General features: G+C 38.5%; 1 protein-coding gene across 13 annotated transcripts in view; it reads left to right on the plus strand.

The window, feature by feature from the left end:
- Positions 1–15,566, plus strand: part of LINGO2 (leucine rich repeat and Ig domain containing 2) — an 840,065-nt gene that overhangs the window by 648,713 nt on the left and 175,786 nt on the right. For 2 of the 13 annotated variants that reach the window (XM_072153118.1, XM_072153127.1), the window contains exon 1: positions 1,701–1,986. The exons of the other annotated variants lie outside the window; for them this stretch is intronic. The gene's annotated coding sequence lies outside the window, so the exon portion shown is untranslated. Of the gene's footprint in view, positions 1–1,700; positions 1,987–15,566 lie in introns of those variants that run through there. 13 annotated transcript variants of the gene reach the window in all.

A 15,566-nucleotide genomic window follows, 5' to 3' on the forward strand; every position in this document is an offset into this window, starting at 1 on the left:
CTGGGGGTACAATACTCCCCACACAGGGTACAGTGATAATAAAGCAATAAAAAAGGTACCTTACAATACAAAATGCTAAACATATCTATAATGATAAAGAATGGAAGTGAAAGTACCCATCTCCAAAACATATGGGATAAGGGTACACCCGTAAATTAGTACTATCCAATGTGGTCATTTGGCCACATGAGGTAAAAGAAAACAAAAAATAATAATAACAAACAAGAAAAGACAAGGGGTAGACATGGGAAGGATGGGGAGGTGGTCAGGAAATATCAATGCTATTTTAGTATCTATTTTTCTGAGATTTGCAAGTACATTCATCTCATTCCACCCCAGTATTCAGTATGTAATGTTTAAGAGACTGGGGAGCCAGATAGGTATAATGGAAGCCGTGGTTAAAAGTAGATTTGCCATGTGCCATAGAGAAATATGAGTACCCTCTGGGCAGGGGACATGGTAAAATTTAAATCATCCGTATCCAGAATACACTGTCAACAGTCAAGCTAGCAAGGAGTTTCATAATAAGTTGAAACTTTTGTACATGGTCCTTCCTAGGATCCTACATTAAAACTAAATAAGAATGAGGTAGCAGCTATGGGAAAGTCGAGTAGCATTTGAATTCTTCACTATAGTTTATGTCACCAACATTTTGCTGCTAAGGGGAGCAAAATTTAAAACTAATTACATATTAGGTTATATTTTAATGACCCATTTGAATATAAATTAGAATTATTCCTGGAATACCCCTTTAAATCAGAATATACTATCATCAACATTACTTCCATTTGTCTTGCCTCTGTCCTTGTATTGTAGCTACCTCTCTGCGTAAACTATAAACCTCACCTTCTATTGTACTGTAGTCAGAGCAACCTTACACAAAGGTAGCTGCTTATATGGCTATTGGGTGTCTTCTCAATGTACACACAGCAGCTCCTGTAACACTGCCTCAGAGAAAAAATAGTACACAATCCATTATCCCTTAATGCTGCTAGTGCCATAGGGACCAAGCCTACAAATGAATGGAGTTCATTAATGTTAGGTAGATAGATGTATCAATAGACTGTGATAGAAATGCAGAAAGACTAAAGAATGTCTTCTGTATAGATTTTTTCGATTTCTTCAATAACAATGTGTCTTTAATAATAAATGTTTAATCTCAGCAATATTTACCAATATGAATAATTACATCTCAATATGGGATGCCGCACAATACACATGCAAACACTAGCTCCATGTACTACATGATGACACACCCTGCCGTAAAAGAGAATCATTTTGGAAAAGACTGTAATTAATTTAAGCCTCTGCAATATGACAATATCCATTTAGTGCAGGGTTATGAAGCATAATTTGAGGTACTAGAAATGATTAGAGTACATCTAATAGACCAGTCCTCTAAGGGTTAATTAAGAGGCTAACCTCTTGGGATAGAGAGGACCAGGAATTGTTTACTGTAAGAGTTTTCATGCAAACTGTAGTGTTTCTCCTGGAATCTAATTGTACCTGATGGACCCATTACTGTATAATCAGAGCAGCTCCCGCCTTGGATCTCAAGGGGTTAATTAAATGAATGAGGTAGTACCCAAATCTAGGAAACAGACAGGGGGACCACCTGATTGTGCGGTGCAGCCCCATAGGAGAAGTAGTGTTACTATGAACAATCAGGTTGCTTGGTATCAGTGGTGTCTTTTACCTCTTCAGTTTATTAGGTTACTATACCAAGACATTGAGGATGATCCATCACTGCTTCCCTTCAATGACTTGGCCTCCCAGCCACACACACAGGACCTCTGGAGGAGCTGGAATCCTAAACTGCTCTTAGCTGTTCCTATGAAAGGCTGCTGTCTGTGCAAGGTTAAATGAACAGCAAAGGGAATGTTTGTGTCTTCCTCTTCAGATGTGAGGCTTTTAGAGACAGACAGGCAGTCACTAACTGCTATGCACATTGCAACATGAGCACAGCCAGGAAGCGATCAATGATTGGTAAGGGATTTTAATATTTTCTTCATCTATGGCATCCTGCTTGTGTTACTGACATAGAAGCTGCTGAGATCTTTGCCATCTCAGGCTCTTTTTCTCCTTTCATTTACAGACATTGTGGAAATGTGCTTTCTCTACCTTCTATACAGTGGAGCCTGTGCTAGGAGGAATTAATGATGGGATGAATGCTCAGCCAGTTCTATGGGAGGAAGATAGCAGAATGAATGGAGAGAGATTCGCATTGTGCGTCTCAAATATTCCGCTTTTTAGGAGTGTCACATGTGGTTCATACTTTTTGTGCAGCTCAGTAATTGACATTTTGGAAATTGTAATTTTCCTTCCGTCCACAAGTAGAGTGGAATTTGGCTTCTGTTGTAGGAGTATTGCACATATAGAATGCATTTGTATGAATGGAAGTATTAGCTTGCCTGTTTTTGCTATAGTGAATCAAAGTTCTCTAATATTATTTATTATTATTTATTTATTGTTATGGAATCACTTATATAAAACAATGTCATTAAGTTGATGTGAAGCTGGAAGTACTTATGTTGATTGATAGCAGATATTATTACATTATATATATATGTGTGTGTGTGTGTATACATATATATATATATATATATATATATATATATATATATATATATATATATATTCTTTTGCTATTCCTGTATAAGTTTTGCTTCTTACGATGAAATTGCATCTTGAGTTGAAATGTTGCTTGCTATTTTTTTTCCCTGTTTCCAACAAATACTGTATGTATGGCCCATTACTTTTTCTGTATTTGATATTTACTCTCATTCCAGAAAACAGTATATTTCATTTGTAATGATACCATTTTTGGGAATTTTATATTCAGTGATTAGTAAATTAGGCTAATGAGGCCCAATCAGTAAAAGAAAAGTAGTATCATTACACAGAATAACTACGTTGCACTATAGTCCTTATTGCAAATGCTATAGCAAATTGTCTCTTGGGATTTGTTTTGGAGGTAGCTACTAAAAACTGCCGTCTCAACTGTTAGGTGTGATTAAACCCAAATTCTGTCTTGTACAACTGATTTAATGTCCAGATATATGAGGGGCTTGCTGACCAAGCATATTGCGCAGAAATGATGTATATGTGTTAGAAAGCAGTGTGTTATAAAAGTAATGATTCTTCTTTTATATGGTGATGTTAGGCTTTTTCACTGGCCTAAAAAATGTAGGATCAGACCACAATGTCTAGAATTGGCTCTTATTCCACAAGTTACTTACAATTTATTTTTGTAATGGCAATGTATTTTATTGTTTGTTCTTTTGAAAGCCAATCCAAACAGGAATATTACTAGTCCCTTAGTACTTTCACTAGGGATGTTGGAAAGATTTAGGTACAATCCAGTAATGGATCTTATACAAAATGCAGGCGAACTTACATTTGTTTTGTTTTTTTTTTAAATCAATAATTACAAAAAATATATATGTGGGGTCCTGCAATTTTTTTCATAACAACGTAGATACAATAAAGCTGATGATTACTAAGATGAGAAAGATAAGAGTTTTGGACTGGTTATCATAGGGTGCAGTCAACCCAGTACTGTACATGACCAACAATAGACAATCAGATTGTATTGAGCTTTTCCTGTTGTTGCAGGGAAATCGTCAGAGTGTTATTTTTAGCCTACTTACAAGCTAACACTAAGCCCTAAGTAATGGATGTCATCTATTATACAACTCCATTATCAAAGAGAACCTGTGAGCAGAAATTGATCTAATAAACCATAACCAGTATGTTGTCATACTGAACACCTTTACGATAATGAGGTTTTAAAGTTGGAGCACACAGTTAATATCCTATCAGATGTGCTTCTCTTATAACCTTTAAGGTCATGCTTATTTCATAGCCCAAAGTGGCAGCATCATCCAGAAAATCAGCTTTGAAGGAAGATATAAAATGATTGTATAAAGCAGAGAGGGGGAGACTTTAATATACTGAGGCAAGGAGTACTTTATACAACCAGTTTACATTTCATAAAAGTTGATCTAGATGGAGTGTAGCTGCTTAACATTATGCCATTAGTGGTAAATCGGTTAAGGACCAGGGTAATCAGTGCCTTCAGGAGCAGACACAATTTTCTGTTTTTGCATGTGTACTTTTAATGGCCCTAACTTTTAAGTTAGCAACATTATTTTTTTCAGGAGAAATGCAGGATTCTTATTGTATAATTTTTGGGGGTCCGAATTTCCCTGGAGCTTAGTATTTTAATGTCTTCACAACCCCCTAGCGCTACAGGGGGTGTGCATATATTAAAATACTTGGCTCCCTGAGGCGCTCAGGTTACATCACCTGCAGTGCATGAACTTAGTGTGCCAGGTTTTTTTCTGGTGCTGTAAGCTCAGGGCATGCACCACATTTCTGTAGGATTTGCCAACATAAATGTGGTGGATGGTGCAAAACCAGGGACTCTGCTATTGCTAATAGTGTATCTTCCCTCCCATAAGATGTGCCACAGCGTGCGGGGACTCCTTTATCTACAAGAGTTGTAGTCTTATGACTAATTTGTTTGATGAGCCAGCATAATTGTTCAATTCATTTGAATTGCTGCATGGCTTTTGAATTCAGAAGGCCAGAAAGAGCATACCTGTCATGTTGGCCCCATCCATACAGTAAAACCAAGGGATATTGCTTCTTTCAGGAAAAACTATTTTTTGCAGTCAGCATGGTGTACTTCAGAGAATCTGACTTCCAAGAGGTTATGTGCTAGGACCCCTGTAGTATATAGCCTGTCAGCCCCTGTAGTGTATAGCCTGCCCAGCCCCATTTAGTATATAGCCAGCCAGCCCCTGTAGTATATAGCAAGCCAGATCCTGTAGTATATAGCCTACCAGCCCCTGTAGTCTATAGCCTGTCAGCCCCCTCTAGTATATAGCCTACCAACCCCCGCTAGTACATAGCATGCCAGCCCCCTGTAGTATATAGTTTGCCCACCCCATCTGGTACATAGCCTGCCAGCCCCCTGTAGTATATAGCCTGCCCTCCCCCTCTAGTATATAGCCTAACAGCCCCTCTAGTATATAGTTTGCCAGCCCCTGCCCCCTATATAATGCCTTTAAGAAAAAACAGGTCCTTTTCTATCCATCGCGGCTCCGGCATCGGCTCCATGTCCTGGTCCGTCACAGGCACCATGACGTCAGACACTCTATGTCATCATAGTGTGTGCCGATGCCACATTCTAATGCACACATTAGAATGTCAGTGTGTGGCTGACGTCACGATGCCTCCGTCGGACCGGGACATGGATCTGATGCTGGTGCCGCTAATTATGGAAGAGGACCTGCCGGAGGGGTGGTGTCGTCGGAAGTTGAGTACACTTTTTGGGGTTTTTTGGACATTTTTTGGACATTTTATATACTCAAGGAGTATATACGGTGTATATATATATATATATATATATATATATATAAGTCAATGCTTAATAGGACTGCAGGGAAGCATGTATTTGGTACATATTTGGTGTTTGGTGTTTGCCGGATAACAGACAGGAGGAGGACACAGGATGGTTTAGTAAAAAGAGTGTTGAGGTTTTATGCAGTTAGGGAGTGTGATAGGCCTGCCTAAATAGATGTTTGAAGCTTTGGAGGTTGGATAGTCTGGGATAATGCATCGCAGGGAATTGCAATGGTCATTTACATAACATTACAATTACATGTAGCATTCCAGGTAGTATGTTTACAGGTTAAATAATCTTACCAACACATAGCAATAATGTTATAACTAAAATAAGATTAGTGTTGTTGTTTACAATAAAAGTTTTGAGTATTTAATCTGGACATAAACCATCTCCGAGGAACTCTCATGTTATTAGTGTCATTTTATTACTTTTGGCAAAATATTGTTCAAGATGTTGCATTTAGCTATTTTAGGAGATATTTGCCAATGGCTGTTAGTTCCATCTGTTTATCCAAATGTACTTATGGAAGAAGTTCCACCTACAAGTCATAGTGATAGACAAGATGGTTACACCTACAAATCTTGATGATAGACACTACATTGCTAATGTTGGTGTTATTTACTGTAAAAAGTAGAGACATGCCAGCAAATAATCCTGTAAAGAAAAGTAGTTTATAAGTGGATAATTATTATCATGTTTTTATACATTGATCATCATCAAAGTAATTATTAATAGTATTTTTATGTATGTCTTAAACATAAAAACTAGTAGAAGCTCTGGGAAGGCTGGGCACGCAGAGCAGCATTGCTATGGTAAAAACTGATAATCAAAAGACAGTTAAGTGTCTCAGTGGATTATTATTATTATTGAAAGAAGAAGACAACACATTCAACATCAGAATGATGTCTTCTTCAAGTCATATAACGAGCATAATGGAGTCCGGATATTTGTTGTTTATCAACTAAGAGACGGTTAGAGAGCAAGAAGAATGTTATTTATTACATCACAACATGACATGATTGACAATAAACTGCTGCAATTTGGGAATTCATTTACTGTATATACTCAAGTATAAGCCGACCCGAGTTTAAGCCGAGACCCCTAATTTTACCACAAAAAAATGGGAAAACCTATTGACTCGAGTATAAGCCGAGGGTGTAGTATACAGCCAGCTAGCCCCCTGTAGTATACAACCAGCCAGCCCCTGTAGTATACAGCCTGTCCCAAGTAGTATACAATCAGCCTGCCCCCATGAAGTATACAGCCTGCCCCCATGAAGTATACAGCCTGCCCCCATGAAGTATACAGCCTGCCCCCAAAAAGTATACAGCCTGCCCCAAAAAGTATACAGCCTGCCCTCAGTATGCCTAGCGAATAATAAAAAAATAAACTTAATACTCACCCTCCGACGATACTCACCTTTGATGCTTAGTGGAGGCTCCCAGTCCTCGGCGGTGGCTCACGGTCCTCGGCGGTGGCTCCCGGTCCTCGGCGGCGGCTCCCGGTCCTCGGTGGCGGCTCCTGGTCCTCGGCGGCAGCTCCCGATCCTCGGGGGCGGCTTCTCTCTTCTATCTTCTCGTACCGGCAGTCGCGTCCATGTGACTTGCCGGCGGGCGCACAGTGCGATGCGGCGGTGTCGCCGCTGATGACGTCATCAGCGGTGACACCGCTACATCATACTGTGCGCCCGCCAGCAAGTCGCATAGACGCGACTGCCGGCACGTGAAGATAGAGGAGAGAAGCCACTGCAGAGGATCGGGAGCTGCCTGCCGAGGACCAGGAGCCGCTGCCGAGGACCGGGAGCCGGAGGGTGAGTATTAATTTTTTTTATTATTATTATTGACTCGTGTATAAGCCAAGATGAGGTTTTTCAGCACATTTTTTGTGCTGAAAAACTCGGCTTATACACGAGTACATACGGTACTTATATTAAAATGTAAATATAGAGTTATCAGTTATAGAACCATAGACATTATCATTCCAAAAGAAACCAAAAATATTGTTGTTTTAATAATTCTTGTTTAAGAAGTAGATAGCATCAGGCCATGTTCAAAAATGGTACAAATTTGTTGTCACACAAAAAATTCACCACATCCCCACACAACTTAAAAAGTTCTCTATTTAATATGACCCTCTGCTTTACTCAATAATTAAGAAAGCATACTACAAGACAGAACAATATTCATTTCAAACTGAATTATATGCCCCATTGGTCAGAATGTCTAATATTGATTTACTGTTATATAAGACAAAAAATAATTATACAGTGTAAATGGAATAGAATTGAACTTCATCTGTTTATTTACAGCACATTAAAACCATATGAGGAGAAGTGGTGTTATTATAGATTTCTGCCTCACTAAAATAAAGATTAGGGTATCAATAAGGTCAGAGCTTTAAATAAGATCAAATAAATTAATAATGATATCTCTCTTGTCCAGTATTAATGCCAGTTTTAAGTGTAACAGGCCATTAACAGGGTTACACTCATGACCTACAGTCCCAAACCTGACAAGTCACAAATCTTTACGACTACAATCTTTGTCAAAGGTTACTGTGTAGCTAAACGTTTGAAGCAAATATTTTATTGCAGATATGAGTAGAGAAGGTGATACCATAACTTTATAATTTACTTCGTTATGTAAAGCAGCTTCTCTGTGCCTGTGTTCTGCTGTTTCTTTTTCCTGTAGTGAGCAACGTATCTGGAGTCCCATACAGAGCATATAGATTAGGAGAGGAGGCTAAAGATTAAGTCTTCCAAATGAGATTATTCAGTGACTATTTGTAAAGAATTTTGTCCAGTACTATTCAGGATTATAAACCCTACAATCCTAGAATTCTGTTACTATACATGGTACTAGAATCAAGCTTCTTGGAGAACAGAGGATGCATCCCTTCTGCCTGCATTCAATCTTCTGTTTCAGGGCCTTTGAGGACTTTCATATGTATTGAAAGTAGGAACAGGTGTACAAGGATTTCGAAGTCCTTCTCAGGATAAAATTTGGTAGGTGGTGAGGGTGGCCATGGGCCTTTTAGAATGCTTGGGTCCTTGGTTACTCCCCAAAACGCCTATATTATAATCCACTACTGATCTTCAGGACCCATATACCATTGTAAACCGTGCCTAAAACACATCTTAATCAGCTGATGCATATACATCAAAAGTTACAGCCCTGCTCCTAAATATGAGACCTAAATTATATTTTACACCGAAAGGTGGTATAATATTGCATATTACGGCTTAATATACTTTCTTTAAAACTTTATATAAATCAAAATTTCAGGCCGTTATGTGGTTTGTAATGCATTCTTAAGTAGTTTTCCTTTTTGCAGCCTCTATTTGGAGTTTTCAGTGCTCCTTGAATGGCTGGGTGCAGACATGGTTTCCTTCTTCTCCTATCCTTTCCTATCTTGTTAGACTTCTGTGTAATCAGATAGCTAACTATTAGGACAGAATTCTTTAAAGATGTTAGATTGAAATATAGTTTATAGGATTGGCATAAAAAGAGCCAACTAAGTGGAGAAATTAGCACTAATCTTATATAGTTTTTTTATTCATTATATGTATAATGTTTAGTTTAGAAGGAGAGATATGTTTATTGTTAGAGATAACTTGGTCTTTTGTTGCTCTGGATAATAATAGTTGTAAACCAACTACAGGTATAAGTCAAATTTATGAATTGATGATTAACCTCTTGATATTTGTAAAAAAAAACAACCATTACATAAAAACAACCAGTTAAACATTGTTTCATTCATTCTACAGATTATCTGACCCACACTCAGACTCCAGATCTGTCAGGCAAAGCCAACCTTGGCATTTACAATCAATGGTTTATGCCGCCTGCTGTAAATTAGTCTAAGCATAATGAATAGAAGCATTAAAACAGTGAAACTTAACAACCCTTGCCTTACTACTACAGCTGACCATTCCTGTATGTATTGTTAAGTTTTTGGAATTGGTATTTCTGTATGGCATATTTTCAACAGAAATGTTTTATACCGCAAAGGAGAATTGGAAGCCACCTGCAATAAAGAAAATTATATGAAAGTCTTCCTGCCCTTGTAAACTACCTCTGTTTACAAAATCCTCCATAATTACTGTATCCGATGAATAGCACAAGACGTGCCTGTTTAAAGCACCGGAATGTCTCAATTCCTAAAGTGTATAGTAATTAACCTCTGAGCAGTGTAGATATTAAATCTATAATAACTACATGAAGAAAATGCTGTATTAATGTGCATCAGCCTTCAATGAATTTTAGCCAAGTTTGTAACTGGTAATTAGAACTGGTACATATAATTATATATTATAATTAGCATACATTATGCAATGTAGTTGTTTGCTGCATAAAATACACACATTTTAATTGTCTGCAATAAGAAAAGCGAAGTGCCTCCAAACTACCTATCATTTACCTTAGGGTGTTATAAAAAGTAGTTGGGATGAAATCATAAAGACTTTACATAGTTTTATTTTGGAAGTTTTTTCACCTTTACTGGTGAAGCTTGGAAGTATATATATGAAGAAACTGGATTTATACGGTAGTTAATTATGTATTTCAAGATCTGAACCGCATGTGCAACATTATACAAAGATCTCTTGCTGCTAGGCTAAATAAAAAAATATATAGTTTGATCAAATTGTAAAGCCTACTATCCTCTTGTTTTGGTGAGTCCCTACGCTAATGGAAGCAGCAGCACAAAGCATCAGCAGGGACCAAGAACCAGCAGCCCACTAGCACCACTTGTGACAGACTAAGCCCCATGGCTCTGAGATGTCACATCCATAATCCATTAAACAACATTACAGTAAAAGGGTTAGCTGGTTTTTGCAAATCAAGTTTGATTTATTGATTTAGCCTAGTGGAAATTGATCATTGTGTAACATATGGATTTGTGGTCCAGATCTTTCTATATAAATGTTAGTGTACCAACTTTTTCACAACACTTTTATAATACAGATGCTGTATTTTATTTCAGTATTTGTAAGTCTCATTCACTACTGAATGTGGCAGAGAGGGTACTGAGCTGTAATAACCTCCAGAATTTAGCTGATATGAAATAGGTAATCGGTGGCAGAGATGGTACTAAGCAGTGGGCCCATTATGATGCAGAAATGTACTTCAGGATATACTATACAACAATCAACTAATCCTGACAGCCTTTGGTGCCTGATAGACAACAAATAGACACAATTTTGTTTTCTGCCTCTGAGTTTTCTATTCACATGAATAGTATATCTGAAGTGCCCAATGATAGCCACTACATAGAGAATGAGTCTGGAGCATCAGCTAGCCTCTCTGCTGTTAATCTAGCTAAATTGACTGCCACAATCATCTAGGACTCCAACCTATTTGATGTTGTTGACCTATTCTATTGATTGGTAATCAATACTGTAAGGTTGACCAGGACTTTTATGTATTTTTTTCACATTCCAAAATAAATGTGACCGAACACAGGGCATGATATATAGTCAAAGGCTGAAAGATAACACCAAGTAAAACAAGAGCCAAGGGATGCAAAATACAGCACATGTCCATATTGTTATAAACTGTAAAATGCCATCAACTAACAGGGACAAACCTCAACATGAAGATCCCATGACAGCTGGTGGGCAGCCAAGTGCTGCTCATGAAGGGGGCAGGTCAGAAAAGTTCAAGGTGGCATGGTATGCTGCAGTCCCCTGAAATATAATCCAGGGTATCCAGGCAGAATGAAAAGTGCCATGTGTGTTGAAAATAGCTGTGGTGAGATCCTAGATTCTCTTCTTCAATTCTAGGAATCCAGTCTAAAATAGTAGGAGTTCTGGCCATTGGGCAGGGGTAAAACTCAGAAGGAGCCTAAGTGCAGACTTCTAATAAAACTGTATGGGTGGATCAGAGAGCTGTGGTAGAAGACCAGTGAAAATGGCAGAGAAATCGGGAAAATAGCAGACAGTGGGACACTGCACCAGTTTTCTTTTGGACTTTGCATGCCCTTCTTATGTGTTGCACACAACTCATTTGTGTCATGGCTGCACCATACTTGAAGCCACATAAATTTCTGCACATAAAGGGGCGTTCCAGTGCACAGTCAGACAGTGTGACACATTTACCATGCAGTCCGACAGAAATGTGTTGCATGCCCTATGTTAAAGGTTCAGCAAAAATAGTTGCCTGAGCATGAAAAGTGGATGCCACAATTCCTGAATCTGGCACACCCTGCTCACTACACAGGCAAACTACACCCAAATATGGCCCAGTGTGTCCCTTACTCCTTCCCAGAAATTCCGCAAATTGGGGCAGTCCCAGAAAATGTTTAATAATAATAACATTATAATAATATTGTTTAATATTATTAGTATTAGTATTAATATTAGTTTAATATTATGGAGACACAGATGGAAACATTCGCTGGAGTTTGGTAGGGGCATGACACTAATAAAGTAATTTGTAACTAGACTCTTGATACTTACAGGCAATAGAGGTTTAATAGGCAAACTCCACAAGACAGGCCACCTGAGAAGTATAAACTTCTTTTTAGGTATAGTGGTGAGGTGGCCTTGCTCCACAACTATTCCTGGATAAAAGAGGATACTTTTCCAATATGCCTACCTGAGGAACGAGCAGCTATGGCTTGCCACTCTACTTAACTGTGACTTAAATAACCTGTTTCTCACCTAAATGTCTCTCCTGAATTTTTTGCAGACACATGTTATTTGGTTTTGACATCTACTAGCCCTAAGCATTCAGTGAGGGTTGATATATATGATTTATATCTAGTGCATACCATCTTTATCTATCCCATTCAGCACTTCAATTGTGTGAATCATCTTATAATATAAGGTTATTTATATAGACTCATTGGGCACATTGGTCTAATGTAAGGTAGTTTGTTTGAACACAGGAAGGAAGTGCAAGCACGGAGGCACAAGGAAAGGAATAAGCTATTTATTTTTCTAAACTAACTGAGATATTTTCTAAGAAAAAAGTGAAGTCTTGAGCTTGTCTTATAAGATTCTCCTTAAGAAGAGAACTTCAAAAGGAACTGAAGTAGGCAGCAAAAAATTCCCCAGTGCATTTTATGAGTACAGTGTTGTTTTTCCTACTGACGCTATCAAGAAAGGAAAAGGGCAACACTTATTTTGAAAATTCTCTTTCATGTTCCCTGATGCATTTTGCAAACTCTGTTAGATAATCCTATCAGCCACATTTCTCAGTAATGTACAGATTGGAGTGCCCATGCATTTTGTAAGGAATAGATATCAGAGATCTAGCAGAAACCACAAGTAATTTGTGCTCTTGTTTTAGGGTCAGACTATCCTCTGCCTGGATACCTATGATTTAAGATTTGTGTCTCAGCTACCGTTACCATGTCCCTTTATACTGTAATTCTGTGCAGGAGGGTAAATGGGATTTCAGTACAAATGCAAGAAGCAATGAACAATGAATTATGGTTTCTTTTCCCTGCATGTGAATGATACAAGTGCAGCTTTCCTGACATGTAAGAAATATCATACTTTACAGGCTCTTCAATATTCTGGAGTCATCAAGAGCATGTGTAAAGGCTGCACTCATTGATTCTGAGGCCAAGGATGCGTGAGTAAGAGGCCAGGCTTCAAACAGATCACAGTAGTCTTTAGCATTTAGCCCAGATCAGACATGACAGAAGAGTTCAGGTGTACAGCACTCTGTCACTTTAGGGTACTGGAGTAGTAGAAGAAAATACGTCTTAGACTAGGGCTTGAGATTTTTTTTTCTGAATGTAGTTAATACTACTGCATAAAAGTGTATATTAACCTAGAAAGACAAAGGAATTAAGCCTAATAAGAATACACATATACCATTGTTGCCCAATAAGGAATACTTTTGTTGCCAACAGAAGCAACGGAAAAAAAAACTGCAGTTGTTGCTGGTGCAGGTTGGAGTTCAAATTAGGATTCGGCAAAACTTGGTCGAACCAAGTTGCATGGGTCCGCTCATTACTAGTTCTGATAATGAGATCCATAGACTACTATGCAAAACAGCTGTATCCTGATCCCTTTCTGATCATCTCTGCCAAACTAGAGTGTAGAAGTGAAAAAGTTGAAAAGAAGCTTTTTAGTCATGAAAGAAATGCAAAGTTATCGACCCCTCGTATTATTGCTTGATAGTGAAATGACCCTTAAACTTTTAATATTTATAGTACTGTAAATTTATTAATGATGTTACATGAATAGACTTTGTTGAAACGCAATGTTTGCATTGTTTTTCAAGTTGTCAAAATGTGCTTTTTAAATATTGACGGAAAACACTTTAATGTAGAAAGTAGATGACCTTTCTTCTAATATAACCTTAGGCTGATTTGAAACAATAGTTCTTGATATAAATGAGGCAATCAGCGGTGAGCTGATTTGTGGGAGATTAGATTCAACAAGTTATTAGAGATTACTGTGGTAATATAGGACTTGCTGTTTGGATAAATAAATTAGCACTGAAATGAAAAACCAATCAACGTGTATCATTTTTAAGCTCTCAAATCAATTCAAGAGATGTAAATCATCAAATATATTTATAGTCTTGGCTAAAGAAGGTGTTATCATGATCAACATACTCTGGGTCTGGTGCACATGGCAATAACTGCCTTATAAATCCTTTATATGGTTCTGTGTGTAGGAGTTACCGTAGAGGCAATGGTTTTAGATTATCTCCCAATGAAGCATGTCCCAGTCAGATGTGTAAGGAATTAAAGCAACAAAATCGTAAGCATACATAGCTAAAGTACTGTATATACTCGAGTATAAGCCGACCCAAATATAAGCCGAGGCCCCTAATTTTACCACAAAAACCTGGGAAAACCTATTGTCTCGAGTATAAGCCGAGGGTGGGAAATGCATTGGTCACAGCCTCCCCAGTATATAGCCTGCCGGACCCTGCCCCATAGTAGATAGCCAGCACCTGCCCCCCCAGTATATAGCCTGCCAGCCCATATGCCCCAGTATATAGCCAGCCCCTTGCCCCAGTATATAGCCAGCAGCAGGGAAAGCCAGAAAGTTGAGTTTTGATATTTTTTTTTGATAAGCCGAGTTTGGGTTTTCAGCACATTTTTTGTGCTGTAAAACTAGGCTTATACTAGAGTATATATGGTAATCCCTCAAAGAAATCTAGGAGTACCCTATTACAGCTCTATGAGTGCCCTATTACGGCTCAACTGGCATGTGTCAGGATCGATGAAATGAAATATTATTTTACCACAATGGGGGTCATTTACTAAGGGCCCGATTCGCGGTTTCCCGATGTGTTACCCGAATATTTCCGATTTGCGACGATTTCCCCTGAGTTGCCCCGAGATTTTGGCGCACACGATCGGATTGTGGTGCCTTGGCGCCGGCATGCACGTGACGGAAATCAGGGGCGTGGCCGAACGAAAACCCTACGGATTCGGAAAAACCGCCGCATTTTTTAAAAAAATTACCTTCACTCAGCCCGGCTCGGTGTGTTCCAGTGCGTTCCGATGCTCTTCAGCGCAGCAGTGCCACCTGGTGGACGGCGGAGGAACTACCTTAATAATTCCCGTCCGGACCCGAATCCAGCGCAGAGAACGCGCCGCTGGATCGCGAATGGACCGGGTAAAATCTGCCGAAATGTCTCCAATGGCAGCAAAGTGAATCTCATAATGATTACTTTGGTGGGATCAGGGAAATATTTATGCATGTTACATATTAATAGAATTTATTCTTTTCATTAACATGTTCCAAATATTTGCTTTATTTCCACCAGCGCACCATTTTTATTCTGTTGTATATGACATAAAAGAAAAAGGTAATATAGCCCCTTTCCTTCACTGCTTCTAAGCTAAACTGTATTTCATTCAATGAATTAAGAAAAAATTAATTTTGAAGGGCCATAAATAACTCAATCCATCCTGAGTGGCTTGTAAATAGAGAGCGCTGAGCTGTAAAGTCAATGCATACAATCCCATGAAGGCGATGGTAGTTCTCTATTTAAATGATAATAGTACTGTAAGGAATCTCACCTTTCCATCAGGTATGAAGAGAACGTTACATTGTTCTTATAATTAGCCTCTACAAATTTTTCCCCTGAAAAACAATATTTGTCTAATTAGTGCCCTCTCCTCTTCTTTCATGCCATCCCCCTCTATAATTACTGCTACTTATCAAGTGAGAGGATGA

This window comes from Engystomops pustulosus, chromosome 1 (genome assembly GCF_040894005.1).
Source record: "Engystomops pustulosus chromosome 1, aEngPut4.maternal, whole genome shotgun sequence".
NCBI lineage: Eukaryota > Metazoa > Chordata > Amphibia > Anura > Leptodactylidae > Engystomops > Engystomops pustulosus.